General features: G+C 43.3%; 1 long non-coding RNA gene and 1 other non-coding gene across 2 annotated transcripts; one reads left to right on the forward strand and one right to left on the reverse strand.

Moving 5' to 3' along the window:
* Positions 1 to 20: 20 nt before the first annotated feature.
* Positions 21 to 8,024, reverse strand: LOC125151999 (uncharacterized). The gene is made up of 4 exons (XR_007147002.1): positions 7,874 to 8,024; positions 3,385 to 3,496; positions 2,040 to 2,184; positions 21 to 329 (listed from the first exon to the last, which is right to left on the reverse strand). It is a non-coding gene; the product is annotated as an uncharacterized LOC125151999 (long non-coding RNA).
* On the forward strand, positions 4,345 to 4,417 carry TRNAR-CCG (transfer RNA arginine (anticodon CCG)). Its single transcript has one exon. It is a non-coding gene; the product is annotated as a tRNA-Arg (tRNA).
* Positions 8,025 to 17,721: the final 9,697 nt, after the last annotated feature.

Raw genomic sequence — 17,721 nt, forward strand, 5'->3', positions numbered from 1 at the left:
ATTCCGATTGGCTGGTTCGAGTCTACGCCGTGTGCCCATTGGCGGATTTGAAAAACACGTTAGGGGGGTTGGTCATAGGGCCAAGAAGAAGCGAGGATAGCATCGCGAGATATGGGAGCGGCCGGGCAATCCCAGAGCACTTTGCAGTTCGGAGAGGAAGGACTCCAGATCCCAGCCTGCAGCGGGCAAGTTCTCCGCCCTGCTTTGGCCCGAACCTCGGGTCTTTGCAGGGAGATTATGCAAGTGACGTCGCTCGCTGCTCGTTTGCCTGGGCGGCTGCTTCAACCAAAACACCACAAATGATTTCCAAAATGATTCCCTTTAAAAACCTTGACATAGAGGAGGTAGATTAAAAAAAAAAAAAAATCTTGATATAGAAACATACCGCTGTGCGTTTTTTCCCTGCTAGGACACGGAAGGAACTTGGCAGGGGTTTCTGACCATTATGGAGAGAAGGGATAAGGCAGGCTTGTGTTACATTTTTTAGTTTTAATTTTTTTTAGCTTGTGTGGTAAAAGACTGCATAGAAGCCACAAATATGCTAACAAAAGGCTTTTTATGGCTTTTTCTTCAGACACTCATTTATTTTTCAATAATTTCAAATACAGAAGAATTACAAATCTTTATGCAGATTTGCCAAATTTTAACATTTTGCCACCTTTGCTATTTGTCTATGTACACACACGTGCATGTGTGTATAATACATGTATGGCTTTTACATTTACTTTCCAAACCATTTGAGAGTAACTTTCAGATATCATGTCCAAATACTCCAAATACTTAAGTGTGTGTCTTCTTTTTTTTTTAAGTTTATTTATTTTGAGAGCACAAGAGGGGGAGGGGCAGAGAGAGAAGGAGAGAGAATCCCAAGCAGGCTCCACACCATCAGCACAGACCCCCGACTTGGGACTCAATCTCACAAACCATGAGATCATGATCTGAGCCGAGATGGAGTCAGTTGCTTAACCTTCTGAGGCACCCACGTCCCCCTTCAGTGCGTATCTTCTAATGACATTCTCTTATATGACCACATCACAGTCATCAAATTCAGGACAAATGAATTTTTTTTTTTTTTTTTTTTTTTTTTTTTTAGTAATCTCTACACCCAATGTGGGGCTCAAACTCATGGCCTGGAGATCAAGAGTCACATGCTATCCTGGCTAAGCCAGCCAGAGACCCCAGGACAACTGAACTTTGATGCCATCATTTATTATATAGTCTGTGTTCAAGTTTTGACAATTGTTCCAGTATGTTCTATGTGGCATTTTACACATTTCTGAATAACACGTTTGCATTCTCTTGCCGTGTACTTTTTTTTAAAGCATCATGAATGGTTATCAGAGCATCAGAATTAAATCTTTTTGGTTTTCTTTCTGGAATTTTTTTTTTTTTTTTTGTATTCTTAAAAGGGTGTTTTTAGAAGTGTTGTACTGGTTTATTTTTTAATATTAATAAATTCACTACAAATTATTTACGATAAATAAATTCATCTATTGTTGAAGCCATTTTGCCAGCCTCACTCATTGTGTCGCAGCCATGGGATTCATAGACGGTTGATTCTACTCCCACCTACTCAAGCAGCATGATCCCATCCCCCTAAGTGCAAAAATGTGAAAGGAATTCACCCCGAAACCGGTCACTGCAAGGGATTCTCTTGGCTACTGTGAATGGTTTAGAGGCAGGCATGTGACCTAAATTCATTCAGTGGGGAAGCCTATGCCTTTTGTTTAATGACTGGAGGTAGGAAAGCAGGCTCTGTTCTTCTGAACTGGGGGATGTGAGGCCTAGACATCTGAATAGGACAGTTGTAGAGAAACTATGAAAGCTCTGATCAACAGCCTGCCCTACCTCTGAAGGTTGCAATTATATAACTTTGCAATTTTGTCATCCGACACGCTTTCTTGGTTGTTTAAGCTGGTTATATCAGGTTTTCTTTTGCTTCAAAATACGGAGTACTATGTGCCCAAAGCTGTTCTAAATGTTTTACATATATTAATACATCTAATCTTCACAACTCTGTGTTGTACCATTATTATTACCTGTACCATTTCACAGAAGAGAAGACTGAATCGTGAGTGGTTAAGTAGCTTGTCCTGGTTCACACAGTCAGTAAATGGTAGACGGGATTCCGACCCAGGCTGCCTGGCTCTCAACCACTATTCTATACCCTCACCTGAAAACAACCTGAAACAGAAATACAATGTGGAATCTGAGAGAGTTGCCTTTGAAAGATACAACGTTCCCCTGGGGTAACCATAGACCTGCCCTCTTAGCTCCATCTAGTTTGGATGGAGATTCAGGAGAGAGCCTTGTCTGGCCAGGGCCAATCAGTACCTTCCTTCCCCAGACACAGGAATTAGTTTGGTGATAACGATGCAGCATAGTGCAATAAAATGTCTACGGAGGCTTTTGAGTGTGAGATATCCTCTCTCTTCTACAGGACTGTGTGTGCTAATAGTATAGCTGGAAACTGCTTTCAGGGAAGCAAACCCCAGTGTGCCCAAGTCTGAATAATTAGTTTGTCAAATTGTTCTTTCAAGTAAAAACTATGTTCCACTGAAAAAGTTAGTTTAGCCTGCAACTCAAACATCACACAATTGTTTTTTCTTCAAGAGAAAACCATTGTGGGGTGCTTGGCTGGCTTAGTTCCTAGAGCCGGCAACTCTTGACCTCGGGGGTTGTTGAGTTCGAGCCCCAGCTGAGGTTGGACATTGCTCACAAATGAAATGTTAAAAAAAAAAAAAAAAAAAAAAAAGTGCAGGGGCACCTGGGTGGCTCAGTGGGTTAAGTGTCCAACGTCAGCTCAGGTCATGAGTTAGCGCCCTGCGTTGGGCTCTGTGCTGACAGCTCAGAGCCTGGAGCCTGTTTCAGATTCTGTGTCTCCCTCTCTCTCTGCCCCTCCCCTGTTCGTGCTCTCTCTCCCAAGAACAAACATTAAAAAAAACATTTTTTAAAATAAAAAAAAGTGCAAAAAAAAGAGTCAACCATTGTATTTTGGTATGTGGTAGAAGTGATTTATGCATATTTTGTCACACAAAATATTTAAAAGGTGTGCACTCAAGTGTGGGGATTTAATACAATTGACAATTCTTACAATCATCAAGGATATTCTTAAGTGAAGCTGGCTACCTCCACCCCCACCTTTGCCAGGGCACAAACATGAAGGATGACTATTACTACTTTGGTCCCACTGCCGTGGTTCACTGAGATGTGAGTTTTACCCACTATCATTTCTGCACCACCAATGCTACATGATGAGTGAATTGTTATTTACTAAATAGCCTCCTAGTTTTCCTTAAAAGCATTTCCTGAACGACTCAGGGTCCACAGGTAATAAAAGTGACACACTGACACACAGACACATAAAATTTGAAAGATACATACCAATATGTTAACAGTGGTAAGCTCCAAATGATAGAATCATAGTCAATTTCAGTTTTCTTCATTTGGTTTACGCATACTTTATACAAGTTTACAACTAACAGGCGTTAGGTGTCTAAGGAGAAAACGAAATTGTGTATTTTTAAAAACCACGAATGCAGCATCTTTACATGCAACACGCATAGACATACTGGGCGTGGAAACAAAGTCTCTAAGTCTTTATCCAAGACCTAGGATGGGATAAAAACAAAATCCGTATTATTTTTGTATTGACGGACGTTGTTAAATCCATTTTCCCTTTAATCCGGAGGGAAAGAAGAGACGAGGGAGGAAAATGGATGTAAATGAGTAAGGGAGAAGGGCAGATTTGGGGGAGGAAGAAAAAGCCTGTTCACCCTGGAACCCCCCAACCATTATCACATTGTGATAATAGTTTATCACAATGCTGTATGTAGAATAACTGCGGGAAAGAAAAGGGAGGAGGAGCTATAAGGGACGGGAAGGTTGCGGGTGTGTAGGTGAGGAAGGACCTCAGGCTCTGCGACAGGCGGCACTAGGCGGTCCCAGGGAACTTTGTAAAATGCAGACGCCCGGGCCCAGCCAGGGAATCAGAACGGAGGGAGGACAGGCATTGGAATTTCGTTTAAAGTTCCCCAAGAGCGCGGAATGCGCAGCCAGGACAGACGACCTTCCGACAAGAACCGTACAGGTAGGAGGCCGCCCGGAGCTGCCCGCGTGCCGGCCACGCAGCCCCGGGGGCTGTGGGGTAGGCAAGGCCACGCGCAGGCGCACGGGGCCGCGGGCGACGGGCCGGGCTCAGCGCAGGGGGGCGCAGGCGCGCGGGGCCGCCGCTGGGGGCGGCTCCCAAATCGTACGGCGCCCGTCTCGAGGCCGCGGAGCTCGGGGCGGGGCGCGATGATGGCATCGCGTAAGGAGACGGTGTGAGAACCCGGATCCTGTGGTGACCCAGTGGCCTAATGGATAAGGCATCAGCCTCCGGAGCTGGGGATTGTGGGTTCGAGTCCCATCTGGGTCGCACCGAGATTAGTTTTGGTGGAGAGAAAGGCGGTGATGGGCACTGACGGCAGTGAAGTAGATTTTGAATTGTGGTCACTTCACGTCTCTACAGCGATCTCCGAGAAACAACTGAATTTACAAGTTAGGAAATGTATGCCCGCGCTTTAAAAATAGCGCAGTTGGGACCTTGCGAATGAAGGGTGAGATGGGGGCCAAAAGAGGAGCGCTTAACTTCTGCTTAGATTATAATGGCTTCTTATTAAAAGAAAAAAATCATTAGAAAGCACGAACTAGACACATGGCATTACCTCTTTTTGTCTACCGTTTCAAGCGTAGCATGGACAGCCACACATCCAAAACCTCCCCATCCTACTCCAAAGGGGTAGCGCGAGTAAATCCAACTGTGCTGGCTCCAAACGGATTTATTTTCAGTACTAAGGAGAATTTATTGAGAAGCAACAGCGCTGTTGCAACGGACAAATATAATAAACATTTTACGGTTTCTATCCTGAAGCGTTATGAACAACAAATTGTATTTAGGACCTATGTTTTTTGGGTATGTGTAGGGGTGTGTGTGTGTGTGTGTTTGGTTTGCAAATTAATGTAGTAAAAGAAATACAGAGTTTAATCTTTTCAGACCGGTTCAGTTGACCAGCTTGAAAATTTTAAACTCTTCTTGCAAAACTTGTACAAGAAGAGTATCACTGAGTTAATTCCTACTCTTTAAAAACAACTAAATACTAAATGCGATGTGCCATCCTGGATTTCAACCGGAAACAGGAAAAGGATGTTAGTGGGAAAAACAGTAATGTACCAATGTTGATTTCTTCATTATGTCAAATGTACATGGTAATATAAGACGTTAACATTAGAGGAAACTGGGTGAACGGTATACGCGAGCCCGCTGTTCTACCTTTGCAACTTCCGTGTAAATCTGACATTATTCCAAAGTTAAACTTTTATTAAGAGCTCAACAAACGATGGAGAAATGTAACTGATATCTTTACCCCCTTTTTAAGATTAGGAATGTAGTGGTGAATTTTTAAACCAGAACTCATTGGTAAAGATCAGATAAATTTCAGCATCTGGGGACATTGGACAGTGACAATGCCTCCCGGGTTCCCAAAGGCAAGATGGCTCTCCTAGCAGAATACCCATCCCCAAGGACTGGGCAGGACAAACTCCTCACTGGTTCTCTGCCCTTCTGACTTTTGACTGGCCTGCTTAGGCTTCCAGAATGCTCACCTGACTCTCCCACGCCATTCCTCTCCTTCAACCTCCTTCTCAGCCTAGCCCCTTCTCTAAGGTAAGTGTTTTGTGGCTCACTCACCACCGTTCATTTAGCTAAAGTCAGCAAACATTGAGTGGCTACTGAAACCCCCAGACCCAGGTCACTTAATGCAAATTCCACACTTTCCTCTCCCCTCACTGCTGTCATCTGCTCCGTTTCTTCCCTTTCCCGTGTCAGATGCAGACTTGTCCTCCTCCAGTCACAGCCCAATCTCTTTCTGACCTTGCGCTGAACCCATCCCCTCCCTCTTTAGGAAACACGTCTGGCACTCAGTGGACCCTCAAAAGGTAGTAGCCCATGAACGTCCCTCTTGCTTATGCCTTTAGCTTGCCCCATTACTGGCTCTTTCCACTGAGCCCAGAAACACTCTCCAGTTTCTCCATTCCTTAAAAGCTCACCCTTGGTCCTGGGTATCTTGCACGAGTCCTGGGGTGCTCCCTCTGTGCAGCCTGGGGGCTTCGCTGGCAGGTCCCCACGTGCCCAGCGTCCCCTTTGACCCCACCTGCCATGCTCTCCTCACTCTTCCTGCTGATGGGCAAACTCCTTGAAGGTGACCTCTTTTAAACATTTATTATTTTTTAATTTTTAATGGTTATTTATTTTTGAAAGAGAGAGAGAGGCAAAGAGAGAGGGAGACACAATCTGAAGCAGGCTCTAGGTTCTGAGCTGTCAGCACAGACCCCGACGCGGGACTCGAACTCACTAACCGCAAGATCATGACCTGAGCCCAAAGTCAGATGCTCAACCGACTGAGCCACCCAGGCGCCCCTGGCAGACATGTTCCTGACATTGAAGCCTGCGTTGTCCCCAGGAAGAGCTTCACTCAAAGCTTCATGGTACATTTCAACGGTTTACTCTTTTACTTTACTCATCCGTACTTCAGTCATAGCATTGATGGGAGCAAAGGTGCCTGCCGGGCCGGCTTCGAAAACACCGACCTCCACATGGCCCACAGGGACAGTATCAATACCATGAGTCCTGCAGATGTAGAGGGGGTGATGCCAGGGCTTGTCAGTTGGACGAGCTGGTGACAGGAGGCGACCCAGAGCTTCAGGCGATGAGGTTCCCCTGCACTGCCCTGTTATGGGGGACTTTCTACCCCCCCGAACCAAGCCATGTTAACACCTGGCTCCACCGTGCTGTCACCATTCCAACCAGAAGTTGGCACAAATGCCACTGTCAGGCTCGGAGCCAATTTTCTTAATGTAGGTGTAGATTTCCTTAATGTTCTCATATCTCTTCTGGCTGTAGGGAGGGTCCTGTAGGCCCCCTCTGCTAACACCACAATGAGTTGTTTTGCACCCCGTGTGTAATCCAGACGAGCATGCTCACCGGTCTGCCCATTCTTGGAGGCACCTGCTTCAAATTCACCAGCACTGGCAGCAACAATCAGGGCAGCACAGTCAGCCTGAGATAGGCCTGTGATCATGTTTTTGATAAAGTCCTGTGCCCTGGGGCATTAATGATGGTAACCTAATACTTGCTGTTTTCTGGTTGTTGGTTTTTTTTTTTAAATTTTTTACAATCTATTTATTTATTTTGAGAGAGACAGAGACAGCATGAGCAGGAGCCAGGGAGAACGAGAGGGAGAGAAAGAGGGAATCCCAAGCAGGCTCTTCACTGTCAGCACAGACCCCGACGCGGGGCTCGAACTCACGGACCATGAGATCATGACCTGAGCCGAAAGTCAGACACTTAACTGACTGAGCCCCCCATATTAGAGCACCCCTAATACTTGCTGCTTTCAATGGCGATACCACACTCAGCTTTCAGTTTTTCCAAGACCCAGGCATAGTTGAAGGAGTCCTTTCCTGTCTCAGCAGACTCCCTCTCAAAGTTTTCAATGGCCCAGGAGTGATACACCTGCCCAAATCTACACGTCCGATCATGGTGATATCGATGGAAGTCTTTCCTTTCCCATTTTGGCTTAGATTTAGTGGTGGATTTCAGGGCACCTGTTTCCTGGCAGTAAACTTATGCCCCCCCCCCAAAAAAAACCCCCACTAGATTGTGAATTTTTAAAGATCACAGACTCTCATTACGTTTCAGAATATAAGAATATAAGGTGTGTGTCCTTGACATTATACAAAGAATAATCTGGCCCCTAATAGTGCCCAAATCTAAGAACTCTCCTAGAGGCTTGACAAACAGGGATGGTCTGAATATGTTACTGGTGTTACTTACGAAAAAACACTTCAGGGCTTCACCAATCGTCCCATTTCCTATCATTTTTCCTTTGTCCCCAAACAGTCTCAGGGGCAAACTGAGGAGTTGGTCAAAGGTGTTTCCAAATAGGCATCTGGGGGTGCTCAGAGTAAGCTTGGTAGGAAGCTGCCCTTGCTGAGGCCCTTGTTGAGTTTAGTGCCTGACTGTGCAGCCCCAGCATCACCATGGGAGGCAGGCTGGCATGCGAGGCAACAATGGCAGAACCCAAAAATGCTGGAATTTGTTGTGTAGTATATAAGCGGGGATGTTTGTACCCACTGGCATTATATTACTGTGGGCCCAGTTATTTAGAGAAATCCATGTTCCCCATGGAAAAGATATATTATGCCTAGAATCTACAATAGCATGCTTAATAAATGGAAGAATATGGCAAAATTCAGATATTTGAACTTTTTGCATAAAATTCTCCCTTTCCTTTTAATTGAGTTAGACAAATACCAGCCTTTTGCCAGGATCATGACCTTTTTTTTTTTTTTTAACATTTATTTATTATTTTTGAGACAGAGAGAGAGCATGAACGGGGGAGGGTCAGAGAGAGAGGGAGACACAGAATCTGAAACAGGCTCCAGGCTCTGAGCAGTCAGCACAGAGCCCGACGCGGGGCTCGAACTCACGGACTGTGAGATCGTGACCTGAGCCGAAGTCGGACGCCTAACTGACTGAGCCACCCAGGCACCCTGGATCATGACTTTTTGATCTCTACCCCCAATGTGGGGCTCAAACCCATGACCCTGAGATCAAGAGTCACATGCTCCATTAACTGAGCCAGCCAGGTGTCCTGATTTATTTTAAATTATAGGCTGTTCTATTTGGGGGTTAAAAACATAATTGCTACCAACATATAACTTACAAACAGAAAAGTCATGTATCGTAAGCATGCAGTTCAACCATGTTCACAAACTGAGCACACTTGTATAACCAGCACCCAGATCAAGAAAGGGGATATTACTCACTGCAGAAGCCCCCCACCCTTGACCCCTTCCAATCACTACCTCCTCCAGGGTGACCAGTAGCCTTATTTCTAACAGCCTTGGTTAGTTGTGCCTCTTTTTGTACTGGATCACTTTGGAATTTAAAAATTTTTAAGATTTTATTAAGCACAGCTATTTGTTAGTATTGTATCAGTCTGAAGTTTCAAAATTCATTTAGGAATGTCAGAACAAGGGCCAGAGTTCATATTAAAATGCAATCCAGTAGTATTAATATTCAGAAGTATCATACTTTGAAATTTACCAGATTCCAGTATTAAAACTACAGTAAAGTTAACATTTTTCTCTACTCTTCTCAGAAGCCCCACAAAAGCAACAAGAGGAAGGAGAAGAAGAACCACATGCAACATCATCAGTGAAACTAGGAGGAGACATCTGAAACCCCTCAAGTAAAAGGAGAAAGGGCTACGGAAAGCAGTGAGGAACTAACAGATTACAGGATGCTCATGGCCGCAGATGTTAGGAAAGGCCAGCAGAGGGCGCTTCTCCAAAGGGAGGGTCACAACCCGAGAAGCAAAACAATAATCCCTTGTTTGCAATGACAAGACTGGGGTGTGTGGACAGCGACTCGTCCTCATAGGGACAGATCCATGTTCTGGGTATAGGTTTGCCTTCCCTGCCTGCCGTGTGTCCGCTCGCACCACCATTCCTGGACTTACACATTGCCAGGACCCACTAGTCCAGGAACCAAGGAGAGATGGGAGTGGTCCCTACTATTATGACCCCTAAATACTCGCTGAAGAACTGTTTGCTTTCCTGGCCAGTAATCTGGGACTCAGTGGGTCTAGAGGTCCTAGTGCCCAAGGGGGAAATGTTCAGACCAAGAAACACCGTCACTGGTCCGTTCATTTGGAAGCTGAGACTGCCCCTTGGCCATTAAGGATTCCTCACGCTGCTGAATCATACACAGACAAAGGGGTCACTGTTACGGACTGAATGTTTATGTTACCCCAAAATCTGTATGTTGAAGCCCTAACCTACAATGTTATGGTATTAGGAGGAGGGCCTTTGGGAAGTAATTTGATTTAGATGAGGTCATAAGGATGGAGACTCTTTCTCTCTCTCCTCAAAAAATAAACATTAAAATTTTTTAAATTAAAAATAATCATCATTATTAACAATCATTATTAACAATAGATTTTCTTTTTTATTTCATTGTAACATTCGACAAGGAAGTCCTCAAATTAAGAAAGGACACTTTTCTCAATTTTATTATCATTAATTTAAAGGGTTATTTATTGGGGCACTTGGGCGGCTTAGTCAGTTAGGCATCAGACTTAGGCTCAGGTCATGATCTCACAGTTTGTGAGTTCGAGCCCTGGGTTGGGCTCTGTGCTGACAGCTCAGAGCCTGGAGCCTACTTTGGATTCTGTGTCTCCCTCTCTCTCTGCCCCTCCCTTGCTCACACACGGTCTCCCTCTGTCTCTCAAAAATAAATAAACATTTAAAATAATTTAAAAAAATAAAATAAAAGATTATTTCTTGAGGGGCACCTGGGTGGCTCAGTCAGTTAAACAATTGACTCTTGATCTCAGTCAGTTCAGGTCTTGATCTCAGGGTCATGAGTTCAAGGCCTGCATTGGGCTCCATGCTGGGCATGGGACCTACTTTTTAAAAAGATTATTTATTGAACTACAAGTATATGTTTATATAGGGTGTTCCAAAAATTTGGAATCAGAATTTTTTTTAACCTTCAAAATTATTTATTTATTTATTTATTTTTACAATAGTAGTTGGTATAGTCATGATAGGAGAAAGCATCCAAGAGAATGGTAGAAACCCCAAGTTGAGCATAATGATTACCTCTAGGAAGGAAAGGAAATTGGATTAGGAAGGATACAAGGGGCTTCAACTGTGTATTAGTTACCTACTGCTGCAAAAATAAATTCTTACCCCCAAATTTAGCAGCTTAAAATAATAAACACTATTAATCACGCTTTCTGTGGCCCTGGAACCTGGAAGTGGTTTTGCTGGGTGATTCTGCTCAGGTCTCTCAAAGACTTCAGTCAAGTTGTAGGTTATGGCTGCAGTCTCATCTGAAGACTCAACTGGGACAGGATCTGCTTTCAAGCTCACTTATTGGCTGTTAGCAGGCCTCAGTTTCTAACTGGCTATTGGCCAAAGCTGTCAGTTCCTTATCCCATGAGCCTGTCAATCCTTATCCCATGAGCCTGTCAAAGACTGCCTGAGTGCCCTCCCAACGTAGCAGTGGCTTTTCCCAGAGTAAATGATCTAAAAGAAGGAGAGAATGCACACCCAAGATAAGAGTTCAGACTTTTCGTAACTTAATCTTGGTAGTGTATATTATCACTTCTTCCAAATGCTGTTGGTGACTCGGCCCAGTCCTGCTACAATGTGAGAGGGACTACTCAGGGTGTGAATACCAGGAGGTGGGTATCACTGGGGGCCAGCTGTCTTGCAGACTGACTACCACCAACTATATTTATAATTTTTTAGTGTTTATTTATTTTTGATAGAGGGAGAGAGAGACAGTGTGACTGGGAGAGGGGCAGAGAGAGAGAGAGGGAGACAGAGGATCCAAAGTGGGCTCTGTGCTGACAGGAGAGAGCCCGATGCAGGTCTTGAACCCATGAACTCTGAGATCATGACCTCGGTTGAAGTCGGACACTGAACTGACTGAGCCACCCAGGCGCCCCTATTTATAATTTTTAAAAATTAAATGTTTACTCTGAAATTATGATACCTAAATTGTATTAACTAACCCGTAGTTTCTTTTTTACTTAGATCTCGCTTTGGACATTAAAATTCTTGGAATAATGGAAAAGGAGAGTAATTTTTTAATACTAAGAAAATATGAAGCCAGTATGGAAAAAAAGTTATGATTTGACAACATTGGGTCACGTATATGCGAATATTCACTGTATTATTCTCAATAACTTTCTAAATGCTTGTAATATTTCAATATCAATATTTCAATAACAATCAAAAATATCTTCCCTAGGGGCACCTGGGTGGCTCAGTCAATTGAGCTTCCGATTTCTGCTCAGGTCATGATCTTGCAGTTTGTGGGTTCGAGCCCCGTGTCAGGCTCTGTGCTGACCGCTCTGAGCCTGGAGCCTGCTTCGGATTCTGGGTCTCCCTCTCTCCCTGACCCCAAACCCCTGCTCATGCTCTGTCTGTCTCTGTCTCAAAAGTAAATAAACATTAAAATATATATAGATCTTCCCTTAAAAATGTGCAGGGGAAGAGCATACCTCAAATAATGATGACAGAACCCTGAAGACAATTTTAAGAAACAGTTACGCATTCTCAGGAAAGTATGACAAGACATACATGATCCTTGTAATCAGGAAATTACAAGAAGGCAGTAGATTGAGATGAAAGAACAATAGGATGGACCAAAAAAGAAACCAACTGAGAATTCTCTAGCCTTAAAATCCATATTGGAAGGAGCCAAAGGCAGAGTAGATAATACTGAACGTGAAATCAGTGACATGACGTGCAGATTCAAGCAAGTCTCCTAGAACAGAAAGGAAAAAGATAAAGAGATAAAAATGATGATAGAGAAGACAAAATTAATTAATCAATCAATTTATTTATTTATTTTTAAGTAATCTCTACACCCACTGTGGGGCTTGAACTTACAACCCTGAAATTAAGGGTCACAGGCTCTATCAACTGACTCAGCCAGGTGCCCCGAGAAGATAAAATATGCAGAAGACATGATCAGAAGAGCACTATTAAGGGGCGCCTGGCTGTCAGCGGAAGAGCATGTGCTCTCTATTGTGGGGTTGTGCCCAACTTGGGCACAGAGCTTACAAAGAAGATCAATATTAAAATACTAACAAGAGAGTAGGAACATTTGGCAGATTCTTAAGGTGAAAATGGTGTAGGTGTACAGATAAAAACAGCTCAATGCACCTGAAGCAAAATCAAGTTTTTAGCCTCTTGAAAGAGAAACATTTGAAGTGTTCTTCAGAAATGGTGAATATCTTTTAAACATTTTTTTTTAACTTTTTAAAAATTTTTCAGAGAGAGAGAGACAGAGAGGCAGAGCGCGAGCAGGGGAGGGGTACAGAGAGAGGGAGACGAATCTGAAACAGGCTCCAGGCTCTGAGCTGTCAGCACAGAGCTGGACACGGGGCTCAAACTCATGAGCTGTGAGATCATGACCTGAACCGGAGCCGGATGCTTAACCGACTGAGCCACCCAGGTGCCCCTGGACATGGTGAATATCAGTAGAACAAAGGGGAGGACTATGATCAATAGTATTCAACAAGGTTTTGAAAGTTCTCATTAATGCAATAAAAAAGTTACATAAAATTTGAGAACAGGAGGCGAAATATTTTTTATAGATTACATGGTTTCTTTGGGAAAACCCAAGGGAATCAGTTGAGAATAGTTTGGAATATTTTTGGATATACACAAATTAGGATATACAAAATATAGGGGTATACAAATTGTAGCTTTTCTATACATCTACCAAAACTAGTTAGAAAATGCAAAAGACAGGGGTGCCTGGGTGGCTCAGTCAGTTAAGCGTCTGACTTTGGCTCAGGTCATGATCTCACAGTTCATGGGCTCGAGCCCTGAGTCGGGCTCTGTGCTGACAGCTCAGAGCCTGGAGCCTGCTTCGGATTCTGTCTCCCTTTCTCCCTGCCCCTCCCCCACTCTCACTCTTTCTGTCTCTCAGAAATAAATGAACATTAAAAATATATATAGAAGACAAAAAGATCTTTTCCGTATTACATCAAAAATACAAAATATCCAGGAAATAAATTTAACAAGGTATGTTTAGAGCTCAGAAGAAGAAAATGATAATGTTCTAACAGAGGGAAAAAAGGCTCAAATATAGAGATATGCCATTTTCATGGACAAAAGACAATATAGGACAGTTGTCCTATACTTCCTTTACAAATGAATCTATCCATTTAAAGCAAATTCAAGGGGCGCCTGGGTGGCTCAGTCGGTTGGGCTACTGACTTCGGCTCAGGTCATGATCTCACAGTCCGTGAGTTTGAGCCCTGCATTGGGCTCTGTGCTGACAGCTTGGAGCCTGTTTCAGATTCTGTGTCTCCCTCTCTCTCTGACCCTCCCCTGTTCATGCTCTGTCTATGTCTCAAAAATAAATAAACGTCAAATAAAAAAAAAAATTTTTAAAGCAAATTCGAAAAAAATCCAACAAAATTTTAAAAATTTAGCAGAGTACAATTTGGAAAACAAAACACAGTGATAGACAATTTTTGAAAAGAAAAACATGTTATAATATCACAATATCATAATATTATAACAATGTCCTGATGTGGGCATATAGGCACGAGAGTAGATAGAGGGAGTAACAGAACAGAGTAGAAAATCTAGAAGTGGACTCAAATTTATTAGATGTTAATACTCTCAATGTTAAAGGTGACATCTCAGATTTAGGAAAGGATGGATTTATTTGCCAATTGAGTGAGACAGCTTTCTAGTTATTTTAGAAAAAAATAAATTAGATTCTTACCTCATACTACATATCCAAATAAATTCCAGATGGAATCAAGATTTAACTATAAGCACTAGAAAAAAACATATATATATATATATATATATATATATATATATATATACAAAAGACCGATGTATTTTACCATACAAAATTTAAAAGTTTGATGGCAAAAAAATCGCTAACAGGTTAGAAATCACGAAAATTCTGCGAAGAAATATTTGCAATATATATATATACTGGACAAAGGGTTAAAATTCTTGGGCTAGAAATAGCTCTTAAAAGTCACAAAAGAAATCCTAATAAATAGACAAATAATAAGAACAGGCACTTAATCAAAGAAGAAATCCAAATGGCCCATAAATCCATGAAAAGATATACAATATCACCAGCACTCAAAGGAATACAAATTAAAACAAAAAGAAACCTTTTTATTTGTTTTTTTATTTTTAAAGGTTTTACTTTTAAGTCATCTCTATACGCAACACGGGATCAAACTCACAACCCCCAGATCAAGAGTCACATGCCATACCAACCGAGCCAGCCAGGTGCCCCAGAAAGAAGCCCTTTAAAAAACAACTCTTTAAAACAGCAAGGATATCAAATAATGATGATTTGATGTCCCAATGAGGAGAAATAGGCATTATTACCTACCTACCCTGATTGTCGGTCAGCGTAAACTGGTGCAACATATTTGGGGGACATTTCAGCAATATGTGGCAAAAATATTGAAATCATCGTATCTTTCGACTCAGCAATACAATGCCTAGGAATTCAGTCATTAAAAATGACCATGGGGGCACCTGGCTGGCTCAGTTGGAAGAACATGCAACTTTTGATCTTGGAGTTGTGAGTTTGAGCCCCACGTTGGGTGTAGACATTCTTTAAAAATCTTTAGTGGTGCCTGGCTGGCTCAATGGGCAGAGCATGTGACTCTTGATCTCAGGGTCATGAGTTTGACCCCCCATTGGGCATGGAGCCTTCTCAAAACAAAATAAAATTGAAAATAAAAAAATCTTTTTTTTTAAGTTTATTTATTTATTTTGAGGGGAGGAGGGACAGAGAGAGGGAAAGAGAGTCCCAAGCAGGCTCCATGCTCAGCTCAGAGCCTGATGCAGGGCTCGATCTTATGACCATGAGGTCATGACCTGAGCCAGTTATCAAGAGTCGAACACTTAACCAACTGAGTCACTCAGGTGCCCTGAAAATAAAAAAATCTTTTTTTTTTTAACGTTTATTTATTTTTGAGAGAGAGAGAGAGAGACAGAGAGACAGAGAGACAGAGAGACAGAGCCCAAGCAGAGGAAGGGCAGAGAGAGAGGGAGACACAGAATCCGAAACAGGTTCCAGGCTCCGAGCTGTCAGCACAGAGCCCGACACGGGGCTCAAACTCAAGAACCACAAGATCATGACCTGAGCAGAAATCGAGAGTCAGACACTTAACGGGCTGAGCCACCCAGGCGCCCCACCCCCAACCAGTCATTCTTCAAACCAGAGTTTACGTGGTGTCCCCAGCCACCCTAACTTGCCCTCCACATTGCCAACCACTCCTTTCTCTCTAATGGGTACAGCTTTTTAATACTGCATTTAACACTATAATTGAATGTTATTTTTCCACAAGCGCCTGTGAGCCATGTGAAGGGAGGATTTATGCCCTAATATCCCAGGACCTAGCCTAATCCCCGGGGGGAGTAAACCTAGCAGTTGTCTTTGAAAATCTGACGAATCTGGGGAGACCCCGGTCTCCAACAAGATGGTCCTGAAATCAAAGAACTAGAACATGACCATAATTTACCTAATGGAAACTAAAGCAAATATTGTATGTACTCTTTTTGAAGAATGATTATGACTGGTATTTCTGGCTTCTAAAACAGTGTCTGGAACAAAGTATTTTGATAACAACCAGTGGTCTGTAATTCGATTCCGGCACTGACCACCCAGAGTTAGTGCAGACCCCACTATTTAAAGGGCACCGTCCACAGCAAGACTGCTCCTAATTCAGACCAACTGGCTACAGATCTAGGGGCGCTCATGATCTCCCTCAGGTGCGATTGTTTTCTACAACTCGCAGAATTCAGGAAAGCACTATACTTATGACTGCAATTTTATTATACAGGGTACAAATCAGGACCAGCTAAATGACGAGACACAGAGGGTGAGACCTGGAAGGGTCCCACATGCATAGCTTCAGTGTTCTCTTTCCACGGATTAGGGAGTGTCACCCTCCCGGCACATGGGTGTGGTCACCAACCAGGAAGCTCCACTGGATTTTCTTTGGGGTCTCATCAAACAGACTGGGTGGAATAAATCATTGGTCATCGAACTGAACCCAATCTGTAGCCTCTCTTCCCTCCCTTGGAGGTCAGACTGGCTCAAAATCCTGACCCTCTAAATGGCAGGATTGGTCTTTCTGGTGAAAGCTGGTGATAGCTCCCATCCTGGGGCTCTCAAGGGGCCCTCCAAGAGTCACCTCATTAGGATAAACTTAGGTGTGCTCCAGGAAGCTTATGAATAACTGAGACACTTCTATCGCTTGGGAGATTCCAAGGGGTTTAGAAGCTCCACGCCAGGAACCTGGCACAAATTCTTTATTATACAACACACAGTAGACGCTCAATAAATATTTGCTAAGCGGAAAGATACACTAAACGTACCTGAAATTGGCAGGGGAGAGAAAGGCAGTTAGGCTCTTAGACTCTGCCACCTGACAAGTGTATATACCTATTACGAAGACGGACACATTAGGCTACAAAAAAACCCAATACCGTTAAACATTCCAATCTTATGACAAACTCCCCCTGTTCTGGTTTCTATTACCGAGCACCCTGATGATAATTTGACTTCTCATGTGACTTGTTTATAGAAAGACAATGCTAGCCAGGCTGACGTGAGTCTGCGTGTCTGCCCGAGTTGATTTGTCCTTGGAAATTAATAAAGTGGCATCCTGGCTTACACGGATCAGTCTGAGTTCTGTGTGCCCTGCACCATTCGTGTGGTTTCTGAGTCAGATGCCGCCCCAGACCCAACCCTGGACTCTGGCAAGTTCTTCCAGGCTGGTGCCACCCCAGCAGCCTCTAGGAGCCCGTGGGAGTCAGCCAGCCAGGTCTCTCTGCCTCTACATTTCAGGGTGTGGGGCTTCAGGGCATTCACAACATTCCTGCAACAGAAGAGTTTCGGGAACACCCCAAATTGGATCTGGGAGACTTGAATATAATCTCACGCAAGCAGGTATGTCTGAGATGTGGTTGTAACTGAGAAAGCTTAAGCCTAATTAATTTTATTCCAGTTGACTTAAAGAAAGAACACGTGAAAGAAGGGGGATCTGAGGACACCTGTAAACTGGACCTCGAGAACACAAATTTCACAGTGTTTAT

This window comes from Prionailurus viverrinus, chromosome E1, assembly GCF_022837055.1.
Source record: "Prionailurus viverrinus isolate Anna chromosome E1, UM_Priviv_1.0, whole genome shotgun sequence".
In the NCBI taxonomy this organism is placed as follows: Eukaryota; Metazoa; Chordata; class Mammalia; order Carnivora; family Felidae; genus Prionailurus; species Prionailurus viverrinus.